We start from the raw sequence: 6,347 nt of genomic DNA on the forward strand, positions 1-6,347 counted from the left end.
AACCATAGGAAGTAGACTGCCAGCCATGCCCACTCCCTTTAAGGATCTGTAGTAAGTGTTAAAACTCCATGTTATCCCCAGGTGTCGGGTGGATGGTTCTCTGTACTCTAGCTACAGGGGAAGGAGCCTCAGACAGTGTAGAGTCAGGTGAGGTCCACCTGCCTGAATTTCCAGACCCTTTCTCTTGTCGCCTTTCCTTTGTGCCTCTACCTAACCTTCAGGAAAGCTGGGTAGGCCCAGCGCTGTCTGTGGGTTCCGCTGTGTTCAGATGCCAGCCAGCTTAGTAACGTGCGTGCACTTTAGTCTTTGGTTTTTCATTCTCCAGTGACATAGATTCCCAGAAGATGGGCTAGACTCTGTCCCTTGGACAAAGAAGGGATGGAGGCTCCCCTGCCTGGCTAATTTCAGGGACATCTTACAGGATCCCAGGAATCCATGGTCCCCAGCCCTCAGGCCTACAGACCATCACTCTGTGTTCAGGGGCTGGGTCAGGCCCAGGGGCATTCTTGTGACGTTTTAAGAAGGCCCAAGACAGGAGCCAGGGTGGCAGAAGCCCAGGATGCTTGTTCCAGGCTGGCTGAGACGCAGTGGCGAGTCTGAGCAGGCTTCTGGCTCCAGCACAAGCAGCCGCTTCCCCCAGGCGTTGGTTTCTCCACCAGGGCAGTACTGTGACCTCTCAGCCCACCCCACCTCCCCAACAGTGGGGAGGTCTGTGAAGCGAGGTGACATTTCCTGTCTCCCCGCCTGGGCTGACCTGAGGAGCAGGTGGGCTGAGCACGTGAGACATTCCATTCTGCTACTTCCTCCCAGCACACGGGCAGACAAGCCCAGCACAAACAACTCCGCCCAGGGAGAATATGGTAAGGTCCTCAGATCTCTGCTGCCACCTGCTCCTCACGCCTCCCTGCTCCCTGATGGCTGTTCTCACACCCAGGAAAGTGGGTCAGAATGTAGGGCGGCGGTGGCTGAGAAGTAATACCCCCTTACATGGTCCCTACCCCACCCATCTGAACCAGCACTGCTACAGGGGCAAGGGGTGGGCTGGGGAGAGGAGGGGGAAACAGGTAGGGATGAGGTTGAGTTCAAGGGTGTGTCTGTCCAGAATTCAACTGTCACCCACCATCCTCCCACTCTCTCCCACTCCCTCACTGCCATGGTTTGTGACTCTCCACTGCCTTCTGGATGTTCCAAGTGTCTTGGGCCAGCACTCAAGGCCCCTCACAGCTGTCTACCCGTGTTAAGACTCAGTTGTACATAGACATGATCCATGCCTCTCCAGGAAGGATGGACTGTCCTCTAGCTCAGCCTGACCTTCTGGGGTCTTCCCAGGCACTGGGGACACTCACCAGCTACGTCCAGTTACTCTGAATCTTTCAAAGACCTAGGGACCTCAGCCACCTTCACCTTCGTGTGGGGGAAACTGACACCCCCCAACACACACACACTGAAGCTTCCCCACCCGCTGCGCACCCCAGACAGTCATGTAGCCTGAGACAGCAATGTAATCTTCCAGGACTGGGAGCTGTTAAAATCACGGTCTCAGGACTTTGGTTGCCACATGTCTGTCATCCTAAAACTTGGGAGGCAGAGGTAGGAAAATCAGAAATTTGAGATCCTCCTCACTGCCTGAGATCTGCCCCCAAATGTCTAAACATGACGATCTAGTTTTCCAGTTTCTACTTTTTAAAACAGTGTATTTGATGTGCATGCATATTCTGCCTGCACGTTTGTCTGTGAACCATGCGAGTGGCCAATACCCAAAGAGACCAGAAGAGGCATCACACCCCCTGAAACTGGAGTTACAGTTCTCTGTGAGCTTACCATATGGGTGTTAGGAATGGATCCCAGGTCTCTTAGAAGAGTGGCCAGTCATCTCAGCGGCTGAGCTGTCTCACCAGCCCCTAGCTCTGCCATTTCTGATCGTGAGGCTTGTGGGAAACTGGTGTGTTTCTGCTTCAGATCCCTCCTGGGTAAACAGGAATAGAGTGCTACTCCTTGCAGGACCGTGGGTGGAACAGTTGATGTCTGTGATGCACCATCTGGGTTCTGTTGTAGAGTGGGTTCTAATATCAGCTGAAGAATGACTATCTAAAGGTTTGCCCACATCACTGGATCAAGAGAATTTCTTTGCTAATACTCACAAAGGAACAAGTGGTTCCTATTGCTTTCCTGGCTCCTTCAGGGGATCCATGTTCACCACTAGTCTTTCAGTAGGGGTTTCGGATACGGAGTAAGGTCTGTTCTATGCCAGCGACCTCCCACAGATGGAGCTGTACCCTCCCGATACTGTCTTGTGGAGGCTTTGGACATGTTTCGGGGGTCTCTGAGTCTGGAGTCTCTCTTGAAGTTGGACTAACATAACATGTGTGGCTTACTACTCAGCACAGCCAGGGCATACAGGAAAGCAGAGTGGATGGTAGCCACTGTTCTTAGTAGGTCTCTCATTGGCACGGTCCATGTGCTGGATGTGTGAATGGCTTGACATCTGGCATGGGCAGGACCGGAAGAGCAGGTAATAGATGAGGTATTCTGGTTAGAGCTGGTCAGAGGCATGTTCTGGATATCAGCTGTGATTGAGACTCACCCTGGTGGCTGTGACCTGCCCCACGAAGCATTTTCTAAGTCCAGTGCCTACTGGCCCCAGCAGCCGAGCAGAGTACAGCTAGAACCTATTCCCAGAGCGGAGTGGTGTACCACCTGCATCCCTGTGCTTGCCTAATCCATCCTGTGATGTCCAGCCAATAGCCCTCCTTTTTATTGGTTCCTTGAGCCTGGCTCTGCCTTAGGCAGCACACTGTGCCCCAGGGCCCCCTTGGCAATAGTGCCCATAGGAGCCCCACTCTTATTTCTGTTACAAAAGTGAAGTAAGTGGACTGTTACATTGCAGTGAGTGGGGACTTGTTGATGTAGAGCTGGCAACTCAGGGAAAGCTTTCTGGAGACAGCAGTTGCAATGGCAACATTGTAGCCTGGAAGTGTTCCCAGGAACCACCGGCATTGTCCTGCACAGAGACTGTGACATCCTAGCATTCAGAGGTTAACATGTCAGTGACATGCATGCTTTGCCAGTGTGGAGGCCTGAGTTGATTCACAGGACACATATGAAATAAATACAGGGGTGGTGGAGTGCATCTGTCATCTCCATTCCCTGGGGATGGGGTTGGGGGTGGGGGGAGAGAAGGAGGAGATTCCTGGGGCTGACTGGCTAGCTAGCCTAGCCTGCTTGATGAGTTACAGGTACTGTCCCCTCCCAAATAAAGGTGGAGTGGTGGCCGAGGATGGATCCAACCTTCTCCTCTGGTCTCTACACACACAGTGTAGGGGAACCTCCCCATGTGCACCTGCACATGCATGACATGTAAACGTACACACATCCCAGGGCTCCTCACAAAGGAACCCTGACTAGCCTTGACTTCTCTTACCATTTGTTTCCAGATGGTTCTTTCTATTAGGCCTGAGGCAGAAGTCGTTTACACTCAGCTTTACATACAGAAAAAAAAGAGGGACAAAAAAGTGGAGTTTTCTTACACATTATTATTATTATTATTATTATTATTATTATTATTATTATTATTATTATTATTGAATGTTTCCTTTCAAGCTCTTGTCTTTCTCTGTTTTTTTTTCTTTCTCTGTTTTTAAAATGAATTTTTTTACTGTAATATTCGCATCCTGGTGTACAGAGCTGTGGTTTTTAGTGTATCCAAAGGGTTGTGTCACAACTCTCTAAGTCTAGAATGTTGTTATTACTTCCTACAGAAACTCTGAGCCCATGGGCACCCGTTTCCCTCTCTAACCCTTAGCTCTGGGCACCCAGCACCCAGCACCCAGCACCTATGAATCTACTTTCTACCTCTATAGATTTGCTTAGTCTAGACACTTCAGGTAGGTGGAATCACACATTACGCAGCCTCTTCATCAACTGAGCATAATGCTTTCTGGCTTCATTATGTTGTAGCATGGACCAGTACGTCTTCCCATTTTGTGGCTGAATAATATCCCATTGTATCTGTCTGCTGCATTGTTCCCACCAACACGAGGGCTTCACTTTCTCCAGGCTCTTGTCGCTGGAGTCATGCCGTCCTTCTTTATTAGAGCCATTATTTGTAGGTATGAGATTAGTGTTGATTGATTGGTTGACTGACTGGAGTGTGTGGGTTTATGCGCAAACACACATGTACTCCTGAAGGCCAGCGGAGGGTTTTAGATTCCCTGTAGTTGAAGTTCTAGATGATTGTGAGCTCAGGACGGACGGAACCAAACTCAGGTCCTCTGCAAGAGCAGCAAGTGTCCCTCCCTAACCACTGAGCTACCTCTTCAGCTCTGTCTTATTTTTTCTTTCTTTTTTTTTTTTTTTTTTTTCGGAGCTGGGGACTGAACCCAGGGCCTTGCGCTTGCCACTGAGCTAAATCCCCAGCCCCTCATTTTCTTGAGGGTAACTCTTTTAGCCCAGATATTTATTTTATTTTCCCTTTCTTTAGTTGCTTGTGCTTTTGGCGTCAGATTTAAGAAATTATTGCCTGCTGGGTGGCAGCGGCACACGCCTTTAATCCCAGCACTCAGGAGGCAGAAGTAGGTGGAGCTCTGAGTTCAAGGGCAGCCTGGTCTACAGAGTGAGTTCCAGGACAGCCAGAGCTACACAGAAAATCCATGTCTCAGCAAACAAAAACAACAACAACAAAACAACAATAACAAAAGTGATAGCCTAGCTCAAGGTCATGAAGATTTACAGACTTAATAGCTTCTTTAATAGTTTCACGGCAGTAGCTTTTGTGCTTGGGTCCTAGATCCATTTTGAGTCTTTTTGTGCCTGGTGCAAGGTAGATTACCCAGTTCGGCAGCTCACAAACATCTAACCTCATTCCTTTGCATGTAGACGTCTAGGTCCACTGTCATTTGTTGAAAAGACTATTTTAGCTGGCGTGGTGGCTCACACCTATAATGCAAGCACTTGAGAGGCTGGGGCATGTGATCTGGAGCTTGAGACCAGCTTGAGATACATAGACAGGAAGGAAGGAAGGAAGGAAGGAAGGAAGGAAGGAAGGAAGGAAGGAAGGAAGGAAGGGAAGAGGGAAGGAAGGGAAGATGGAAGGTTGTTATTTTTCTTCACTAACTTGCCTTAGCTCTTGTCAAAAAATTTATAAATATAATGCTATAATTTGAATATAAATAAATATAAATTGTCACAAATGTATGGGATGGGTTTGTTTCTGTATTGTTAATGATTTATTGATCTGTAAGTCTGTGTGTCAGTACCATACAACCTTAATCACTTGATCTTTTTTTAAAAAGATTTATTTGTTTATTATATATAAGTACACCATAGCTGTCTTCAGACACACCAGAAGAGGGCATCGGATCTCTTTACAGATGGTTGTGAGCCACCATGTGGTTGCTGGGATTTGAACTCGGGACCTCTAGAAGAGCAGTCAGTGCTCTTAACCACTGAGCCATCTCTCCAGCCCTCTTAGTCACTGTATCTTTGCAGTAAGTTTTGAAATTGAGCCTTCCAATTCCGTCCTTTTCTTTTCAAGGTTGTTTTGGCAATTCCGTTCCCTCGAATTCCCCACGTGAGTCTCAGGATCTGTTGAACGCAGGCATTCCCCGTGTTAGGTTCCAGCTGGTTTGCTGCAGTAACACAGGCCTCAGGATTCCGAATTTTAAAATTGTGTGTCTGAAGGCTCTCTGTCTGTGCTATCGTGTGGCAGAAAATCTAGATCACTGCTGAGTTTAGCTGCAGAAGCGAGACGGTGAGGTAGGCAAAGCACTGCTTCCCCAGGATGCCCAGGCACTAACCTTTGGAGCCTGTAGAGGTGGGCTTCAAGTTTCTAATCTGCTGTTCTTAAAGTAGAGAGATCATTCTGGATTATGCAAATGGGCCCAGTGTCCCCTCAATGGTCTTTATAAGGAGAGTGAGAGTGGATCTGAGTGATACAGTATAGTGAGAAGTCCGCCTTCTCTTGCTGGCTTTAAAGGTGGAGGCAGGAGACTGTGAGACAGGGAAGGAACCTTCTGGAAGCCAGAAAGCAGATTTGCCTCTAGAACCTCCAGGAGGAGCCGAGGACTCCTGATGCCCTGATTTTAGCCCAAGGGGGCCCACCCTGAATGTGTGGAGCACAGAACTATAAATTTGTGTTGTTTGAAACCATTGACTTGGTGGAACTTTGTGATAGCAGCCACAGAAAATGAGTATGAAGGGCTTGGGGACTCGTGTATAGCTCCTTCCTTGCATCTGGCTGGATGTGGCATGTGGCATGGGACATTCGCACTCTCATCTTACCTGTCAGAACAAGCCCCAGGTGCTTAACCCTATGAGACTGGGGATGCTTGGTATTCCCACAGATCCAG

The sequence above is a fragment of the Rattus rattus genome, chromosome 2, assembly GCF_011064425.1.
Source record: "Rattus rattus isolate New Zealand chromosome 2, Rrattus_CSIRO_v1, whole genome shotgun sequence".
Lineage (NCBI taxonomy): Eukaryota > Metazoa > Chordata > Mammalia > Rodentia > Muridae > Rattus > Rattus rattus.